The sequence below is a fragment of the Carassius auratus genome, unplaced genomic scaffold (assembly GCF_003368295.1).
Source record: "Carassius auratus strain Wakin unplaced genomic scaffold, ASM336829v1 scaf_tig00007032, whole genome shotgun sequence".
Taxonomy (NCBI): Eukaryota; Metazoa; Chordata; class Actinopteri; order Cypriniformes; family Cyprinidae; genus Carassius; species Carassius auratus.
Window position 1 is genome coordinate 49,514 of NW_020523808.1, and position 10,055 is coordinate 59,568.

The window sequence follows — 10,055 nt, forward strand, 5'->3', positions numbered from 1 at the left end:
CATTTAGTCATTTCGCAGGCGCTTTTATCCGAAGCGACATTGCAGTACTGTAAACTTCAAAGCGTGTCAAATGAGTGTGCTAATATAAGATGTCTTATTTGGAAGGGTTTCAAAGGACTCCAGAAGCTTTGTTCGCATTTGCTAGCTCACGAGCCAAAGCAGATGAAATTAGGTCACCACTGTGTTTCAACCAGAAAAGAAACGCGCAGAAATGAGCCTGAACATCCTCACTCAGATGCCCCCACCGTCACAAAAAAAGAGCCTGTGTTGTCTGAATCTTGTCCTGGTTGTTAAATATTTTAGCTTGGCACTCTCTCAGTTCCTTGTGTCATCTTGTGTGGCCTCCACAGTCTGCTGAGCCTGTTCGGTCAGAAGAACCGGGTTGCAGAGATGATTACTCGACTCAAAATATACAGTAATAACACAGCTCTCTGGAGAAAGATAATTATCCTAAGCCACACTACAGCACACTGAATAGCCTATTCTATTCACTTCCTGCAGACTGAACTTTTTTTCGTAGTGTGTGCACAGAAATTAAAGTAGACTGACCACTGATCAGGAAAACGTTACAAAAATTGTTAATTTATAGTTGTATTCTTTAAATGTATTCTATCTGTTCATCCAGGAACACTGTTTAATCCATTTGCACACTGAAATATTTTCTATGCACTTTACTGGCCATTGCAATACTGTAAATTATGTTCATAGTTCTGCCTATAGTGTACATACACTTTTATATAGTCCATCTGTATAGTATGTTCATAGTACACCTATCTGTATATCGTGCTTATAGTATTTAATATCTGTAAATTATGTCCATAATACTTACCTGTATAGTTATTGTAAATATTATAGACCTTTATTCTTTACTTACTGCTTATTGCACTTCTGGTTAGATGCTAACTGCATTTTGTTGCCTTGTACCTACATGTGCAGTGACAATAAAGTTGAATCTAAATCAGGTGTTTAAAAAAAGGTTAATAAAACCAACTGGCATCACTGGAAAAATGAATAGTTAATCGTTTGGGAGTCCTTGACCAAGTAAGGTAAAAAAATACATTTCATATGTAAGTGTTTTTTGACCTTGCATGCATGTCAACCTGTGACTGGGGACTCCAAAATGTACACCTTTCATTACCCATAATAGGGGTACTTTAAAATGATTCACTTATAAAGGCAGTCATTTGTTTCGTGATTAAAAGAATCAATTGAGTGAATGATTCATATGACTCACACATAAAAACAGTCACCTTACTGGCATAAACATAGAACTCATCTCAGTTTAGAGGACTATAAAAGTTGACTAAAATATGTTATTATAATGTATAAACATTTTAAATTCAGTTCAAATGTGTATATATAGCATTTTACATAACACATTTCATTTATAGGCAGATTTTATTATTATATATATTTTTTTACAGAGAAAGATAGCAGTGATGAGAAAATAGAATTTCAAGTTTTCTAGCACCACTTTTGAGGGGCCCAGTACCTCATTTTTATACCCCTGGTTCAGATAACCTAAAAATAGGATAATTTTCATTCAAATCAATGCCATGTGGTTTGATATTGTACCATCAATTGCAAAGACATATATATATATATATATATATATATATATATATATATATATATATATATATATATATATATATACCTACATTTAACAGTAATAATACTGTACATCTTAAATGTCTAAATGCGTTTCAGGGGCCACTGTTATATAACTCCTGTGGTTTCTGTCCATTGTGATAAATACTTTTTCCTAGCTTACATTTACTCAGTGACATTTGATCAGCTCTTACTATATGAGCTTGTGTAGAGCTGAATTTGAAAAGCTGACCTTCAGATGCTTGACTGAATTTGTGACACACAGTTCATAATTAAATGCTTTGTGGCGGGGGAACAAATCTAGCTGACCTGATGTAGACACAGTTTCTTGGGACGAGATGAGAGTTGCCTTTCCAGCCATCTGGAACAGTCAAGGAGAAGCGTGTAGTCCAGCTGGCTGTCACTCTCAGGCACTGGAGGAATAAAAGAACAATGCAAATGGACTCACTGATCCAGTACATGTGAAAAATATGCTAGATGTTTTTTTTATTTTGTTTATTTCAGCACAAAATAAAGATTTTCTAAACATTTACTCACCCTCAGGCCATCTAGGATGTAGGTTAGTTTGTTTCTTTATCAGAACAGATTTGGAGAGATTTAGCATTATCACTTGCTCACCAATGGATCATCTGAAGTGAATGGGTGCTGTCACAATGATAGTCCAAACTGCTAATAAAAAATATCACAATAATTAACAAGTAATCCACACAACTCCAGTCCATCAAATAAAATCTTGTGCTGGGTATATGTATGAAACCAATCCATCAAATAATACTTCAATCCATTGTTTCTGGCTGACTTCCATGACTTTATCCAGTGAAAAAGTTGTCTAGTACAAATCAGAAGAGAAATATGCACAGATCAAGCACCGCTTACAAGCTTAAACAGTCCAAAACAGTTCTAAACAAATATTTTGGTGCACTTGGATGTGTTACTATGAATTATGTACTTGCATTTTGGCCAGAAGTAACAGTTGAGTGATTTCCTAACACACACTAATAATGAACGTATTGCTGGTTTGGACTCTCATTCTGAAGGCAGCCATTCACTGAGCAAGTGATGTAATCCTACATTTCTCCAAATCTTTTCCAGGTGAGGATGAGTACATTTTCAGATAATTTTCATTTTTTGGGTGAACTATTTCTTTAGACACTGCAATAACATCACCTAGTATTATGTAACTTTCTAAGTAAACAGAGCAACGCATTGGTTCTTGCTGCCTGAATTCGTTTTTCCAGATGCAGTTTATGCAAAAAACACCATCAGGGCTTATTTCCTCTGTAAAGAATGACTCAGCTAATCTTAAATCCAAACACCATCTGCCAGGTCTATTTCTCAGTCTACAGTACAACTGTTGTGGCCCAAATATTCTCTACAACAACGTCTTACCTTCGTTCATAAATCATTTGACTGTAGTGCACCCCATTCAGAAAAGCCAGTAACCTTCAAAGTCGCCCTCGTTTGTCTGTGCTTTGGATGGATTGCTTCAGATTAGATAGTTAAACTTCCTTTTTTGTTTTTGGGATGCATATCTTACTCACCAGAGCTTGAATTTTATCCCTAGATCAGTTTGATTTGGCATGAGCTGAATAGTTGGGAGTTCTCAATGAACATCCAGCTCTGTTTGGAGGAGGTCATGCATTTGTTAATTGCTTATTGGCCCAAATCATATCAATACTTGTCAGTGGCACTGTGCAAATACTGGCTGTACAGATGGATGCTTACAGCCATACTGGATGTTCTTTATAAACATATGCAGAACTGAATATGGGTCAACCATATGATTCAGTGCAATGCTCTGAATCAGACTGCTGCCTTTATCATGCAAATGAGGTTTGTTTTCGCGTTAGTTTCTATACTTTTGTTGTGTGACAGATTTAGTGAAAGATACTGACTAATTAAATATGTAGGGCTGCTATATGCTCTTTTATCCTGCTGTTGAAATGGTAATCCCTCTTTGATTTGATGTTTTTTTTTATTTTTATGAAGTCCTTTGTGTAATAGAGCTTACAAGTTGTTATTATCTGAATGGAAAGGCCAGCACCTTTCATATGTAAAGATCTTATACTCATTCACAGATTCTTGAAACAAAATCCCTGTAACTGATCTATTCCATCCAGATAGGGATATGGGCATTGAAGTTTATAACAGCAAGTTTGTGTTTAACACATCAAAAATCTTCAGTACAATGAAGGACATACAGTTTTCTCATTTTCTATATGTAATGTGTTGGCCTTGCAGATTATTAAATTATCTCATTTGGCAAAGAGGCACAACCAATATCTGCTCAGTGGGATTTTCATATGAATTATTTGTAAACCCAAGTAGCTTAAAATGAATAAAATGGTAATGATGTAAGCTGAGTTATATTGGGAGAATCTGCTGGTGTGTAAAATGCACACTCTCTCAGTCAAAACCGACTAACTGCTCATGACATAAGCTACAGCTGTGGCTTGTGCTTTAAAATAACCATGATCATATAATCTTGAGTTAACCCTGATTTATTGGCATGCAGCATGTATAACGCTGAAGGATTTAAAATAATTCCTCTCTCCACAGACACTGGCCTTTTTTTTTTTTTTTATAATAATGCAATGTTTTCTTTCAAAGTCAACTATCATTTAATATTTTTTACCTAGTTATCTTGGTATGTAATCGTAAAACAATGTAGTTAATTTTTTTTATTTATTTTTTATTATCATTTTTATAAAAGGTATTGTGAGATTTATTTATTTATTAAACTTTCTTAATAGTACCGCAAGATGGCGACATTTATTCACTTATTTATTATAGATATGTTTCTGTCAGTATAAAGACTGGTGTAATATTTTACGTTCATAATTTTCATAATGAGCGAGAGTAGCCTGTAAGTTTATAGTATAAGTTAAAGTATTATTCAAACACAAATGAAAATGGACATTAAAGAAGGAACAATTCAAAGCACTTTTGAACTCTTTGAAAAGTTCAAATAAAAGACTTTTATCTTTCTAACGTCATTAAACGCGGATGATGACGTCACAATTTCAAAGCGCGCGTGTCCCTTTGAACAAGTCTCATTAATTTCTTTATTCTTCAGACCTGTTAAGATAAACTTAATTTAATATAAACTATAAAATTTATCCAGTATAAACTAACAAGATTAACGGAGTATAATATTTACGCCTACAAATGAGACTACAATTTTACATAACCAGTTTTGATTCAAATCTGAGTCTTGATTCAAATTCAAAGTCTAAAAACCATTAAATTATAAATTCACATAAATCTGTTTCCATATGCTTTTCTATGGTCCTTTAAAGATTATTTATATATTCATTTATTAGGCTGCATCAAAACAAAATACAATTCAAAATAAAACAATTCAAAAATGTATGTTTAATAGGCCTTTACAATATATATATATATACTTTATATTAAACATATTACACTATTTCTTTAATGTCATGAAACTGTATAAAATCAATAATCTGATACAGGCCACTTAGTTCTAAGTTTTGAAGTGTGACCAATAAACATTCATAGGTATCATCGAAGGTGAATTTCAATTGCCAGGTTAAAAGGGTTAAAAGATCTTCAAAGTGGATCTTCAAAAGTTAATTTCCTTTGACTTCAACCTTTACAAAAAGGTGTTAATGGACCAATATTAAAAACATTAATACCTCAGTTAAAACGAACCAGGGGGTACAAATACAACCCAGCTTCATGTCATTATTGTGAGGGCAAGAGAAGAGAGTACACAGTCACAGCAGCTTCTGTAGGCCCCTACTTGAACATGGCAACTCAGAAATATTCAAACTTCTCTATTGATTACATTCTGGGAGACGACAGCAAAGAAACAGCAGAATCACCTGGACTTGATAATCCAGCATCTTCTCAGGATTTCCCAGGACACTTGACCAAACTGGACCTACTCTACCAGGATGGATCTAGAGGTCATTGTGAGCATGCAGCACTGATGGTGAACATTCCATCTCCATCATGGAATGCAGGAATGTACTGCTGCTGTGCTCCAATCTCCTATTATCAGCCGGCTTTTAATTCAGAGTACTATGCAGCTCAATCGTGGCCTTTTGCCGTGTCAGGTATGCATTTTCTTTTCTTCTTTCTACGTTTTGTTAACTTTATAAAAAAAAAAAAAAGATCTAATTCATTTTTGTGTTAATAATGTATTTATTTCTTGAAACTACCTTCAGGTTGTGATACAGCTGAGAATCACTGCCACCAAGCTGTAGCTCAGAGACAGCGCAGTCGAATCCGAACGGTTTTCACCGAGAACCAGACGGAGACTCTCGAGCGGCTCTTCGCAATCACCGACTACCCGAGCGCTGAAACCCGGGCGGAGTTAGCCAGAAAACACCGGCCTCAGCGAGGAGACTGTGCGGGTGAGAAGCGCTCTTTATCTGTAGCCTAATGATATTTCATACTTTGTGCTAACGTTTATTTCAGAACATAAACTAACATATTTAAACATTTTTAACGTCATTTCTAAAATTTTACCTTATTCTATTTAAAAATTAAATTTCTAAAATGTAATTCTTAATTTCAGGTCTGGTTCAAGAATCGACGTGCACGTAGAAAGAGACAGACAACCTGCACAGACAAAAACACGAGGAGCACTCAAGAGGATCATCTTGAATCAGATTAATTTATGACTGAATTATATCAACACAGACCCAATGGCTTTTAAGAATTGTTTTTAAAAGTAACCTACACTTTTTTTTGCAGTGTAGCCTAAATGTACATTTTATACGAATAAACACATTTCTCAGCTAAATAAACTTGAGTTTCGTTTATTTGTTTATATTTTAATTACGGTGCTGTTGTAAATAGGAGTAGTCCTACATGATTTGAAGAAGCAAAATATTTTCACGAAATATATTTAATTTAGCTCATATTTTTGCGCCGTCTGTAATGCGCATGCGCAAGCCCGTTTCCATCACTGAATAAAAATAAAACATGTAATTGTGACTTTTTATCGAACAATTCAGAGAACATAAAAAAGTTCAGAATTGCGAGTTTGTATCAGGACATTTGAGACAAAAAGTCAGAATTGCGAGATGTAAACTTAGATATAAAATATCTAAACTTAGACTAAGATATAAACTCGCAATTCTGAGCGTGTATCTCGCAATTTTATTTATTTTTTTCTGAATTGTGAGATTTCAATTCTTAATTTCGAATTATAAAGTGCATAAAAGAAAGACTGATATTTTCGTATCGTAGGCTACATCAAATCAATAAACACAACACAGTCAAACTAAGTATAAAAACACTAATGTTTATTAGTCATATATCCATAGTCAGGATAGAGTTTCACTTGAATTAATTATTTTTTCATGCTTATATACTGTAGGAAAATGAAACCTGCAAATGTATACACAGCATGCAGTAGGCTACAGTCATGTTGTCCATCAAATCCAAAACCGAGTTCATGATGAGATCCACATTAATCTGATTTACAGAGTATAGTTAACACGAAAACACAAAACACAGGACGTTAAAAAAGTACCTTGTGTTAAAATTATTAAATATACATTTTCTCAGACGAATAAATGTTTACAAATGAACTATACGAATTACACAACAGGATAGAAAATGACAAAGCTTTGCTTACAATGCTAGATGTCACACTGAAAAAGCGTGTAATGTGAGCCAGTCATTTACAGTCATACTTTTACTTCTAATTTTGGCATAAAAAAATGTAATGTGACTTGTCCTGAAATTAAGGTAAATGATGCTTTCTACTACTTTAAGTCACATAAAACAATACACTGTACTCTGTAAGTCACAAAATGATAATGCACAATTTCAGGGTTGTTGTGAGCTGACCTTCGACTCCATCAGAAGATGCACTATTCTACTTCACTACAGTGTCACTGCTTAACCTAACACACAGATTCAGTTGTTCTTTAATTAAATGATGGCATGGCGGCTGAAGAAATCAAAAGCTGTTCAGACCTGCTCAAGCAGTACATTTTACAATTTTGTAAGTTGCTCTTTTTTGTAAATCAGTGCAGTTGACAAGACAGGAGAGTGCACAAGCCAAGCTGTTGTTTTTATCATTCTCTCCTTAATAAAATCTATCCACTCTGGGATCACTGTAGTGATTTCACCTATTGTTAATTGATCCCAGCTCTATTAGGGACAGACACTTTTACTTCATGCTGTGCTTCCATAGGTGGTAATAAAGTTAGAAATAGTTTCTATCCATATCATATAGCATGTTCACACGGAGTAAATATTGCTGTTACCACACACTTGATTACAATATCATAAGCACATACAGTTTTCACAATCAGTACTTTTAAAGAACAGCATTTACAAAACTGATCCGAGTGAAAATGAAGCGAAGGAATAGGTAGTCTGGCCTAACAACTTTTATACAGTAGACTGTAGACGATAGATGAGGATTTATGTTAAAATATAACTGTACTTCACATTTAAACTATACTAAATGAACTATAATTTGTTTTAATAATTTTATTTTATAATTTTTTTGGTAAGAGAAACATGATTGTAATCCTTATGGATATTTAGGTTTATAAAATAAACAAAAAATGCTTATTATCACCTCGTTTTTATGAAAGGTCAAGAATGAACATGCCTCCTTTTAAGAGTTGAATTATTGATGTGGTTCTTAGTACATTATTCTGAAGAAAGAGATTATTTAGCTTTTGCTATATCATGGAGCTTGAGCTTTGGTCGATTTTAATTAAATTAAATGTGATTTGTTAGCTTATAATATCTAAAGCAGGTCTCTCGCCTCATTTCAGATCAATTTATGACCTAAAAACGTACGCATGGCTGCTTATTTCATGCAACATATTAATATCTTTTAAGCTATATGCTTACAGTTTCACTGTAGATGACCCCTCTTGGCAGCATCAGTATTTTCAGACTACAGTTACAATGAAACATTTTATGTTTACTAATAACGTCACCTACTAGTTCACTTAAAGGCATTTGAAACTTAAAAAATCTAAGTCTGTATGCTATAAAATACTGTAACTTAAGACAGCAAAGGTGCATAATGCAGCAGCATGTTTACAAACAAAAAAAAAAGCACCTTTATAAATAAAAATTTATGCACAAGCCTATTTGCTTGTGGATTATGACTGAATTATCTAGCTTGAATACTGCCATTAATCTACCCACAGTGGTTTAGCAAAAAAAAAAAAAAAGAGAGATATGAATGGCTTTTAAGTAGGAATGATTTTCCCTTATTTTGATTTCATAAAAGATTGTTTGTATATAATTCAATCATCGGAATGCAGGTTGTTAGTTACTTGACAAGGCACTATTTTTTTGCTATTGAGTTACTGTCAAAGGGGCGGGACAGCAGTCTGGGTAGTTCACAAAGAGAAGCACATACGAATAATGGAAATACACCGAGTGGGTGAGATTTATCTTGAGGAGGAACAGAAAAAGAGGGGGAGATAGAATTAAAGATGTAACCAGCGGATTTAGGACTGCATCTCAGCACGGAGCATCCAGGGAAACCAGCAACAGAAAAGCAACCTGCTATAACAGAAACAGATCATGAATATAAAATGCTGTTTAATCTTGCATCACAGGATACATTATAGATTCACAGCTGCAGCCATACGGATGTGTTATTTATGGGACACAAGCATACCTGGATATGGAACTTTCAGATGTTATGTCTTTTGGAGAACGGATCGCATTAAAATTACGCTTCGGCTGGGACACTGCAGAGGATGAACACAGACAAATATTATAACCATGCACCTGAGGCTGCCATTTGAGACTGTGTTGTTCATTCATATTGTATAATGTATTTATATATTTCTGTGCTTTGTAACATGCAATCATCCAGCTGAATGTTAAACTTTAGACGGGAAAAGTATTCTTGCTAATGCTATTACACATTATGGACAGTAGGTGTCTCTCTATTCCTAACCAACACACAAGATGGAGCACTAACTGTGAGCTAATGTTGTTTATTCATACAAATGCACACACTCTGATTGTGATGCAGTGTTGCTTTAAAAGCAAGCAAAAAAAAAGCATTTTTCAAACAAAAAACATTTTAAGAAGAACTTGCTCTTATCGTTGTACTTACTCGTCACCTGGTGGACTTTCTTCACTAGTGTCCCATCACCCTGAGGGTCTTTGGGCCTGCAATTCTGCAAGATTAAAAAGTATACTGTTGATGTCTACATGGAGAATTTATCTGAACAACCAAATGATTCAAATATACATTTGACTAAATGTTTTTTTTTTTACCTTATAATAGATGGTTTTACAAAGACTTCATAATGTAGATGGTATTTTAGCACATTTACTTAGGCCTCAACCCCTAACATTGTCATGGGACTTTTTCGTTATCCATTCATAAACATAAAACATACTGCAAATGTGTTTGCTGTTCAGTAATAAAATTGAAATGAAAGGCACGGTGTACTCATATTCTATAACCAAAG

The 10,055-nt window shown here is 34.2% G+C and overlaps 1 long non-coding RNA gene and 1 pseudogene across 1 annotated transcript; one reads left to right on the forward strand and one right to left on the reverse strand.

Moving 5' to 3' along the window:
- Nucleotides 1-5,324: 5,324 nt before the first annotated feature.
- Nucleotides 5,325-6,283, forward strand: LOC113071324 (homeobox expressed in ES cells 1-B-like; annotated as a pseudogene).
- Nucleotides 6,284-8,692: 2,409 nt separating this feature from the next.
- Nucleotides 8,693-9,779, reverse strand: LOC113071325 (uncharacterized). Its single transcript, XR_003280077.1, has 3 exons — nucleotides 9,695-9,779; nucleotides 9,248-9,320; nucleotides 8,693-9,132 (listed from the first exon to the last, which is right to left on the reverse strand). It is a non-coding gene; the product is annotated as an uncharacterized LOC113071325 (long non-coding RNA).
- Nucleotides 9,780-10,055: the final 276 nt, after the last annotated feature.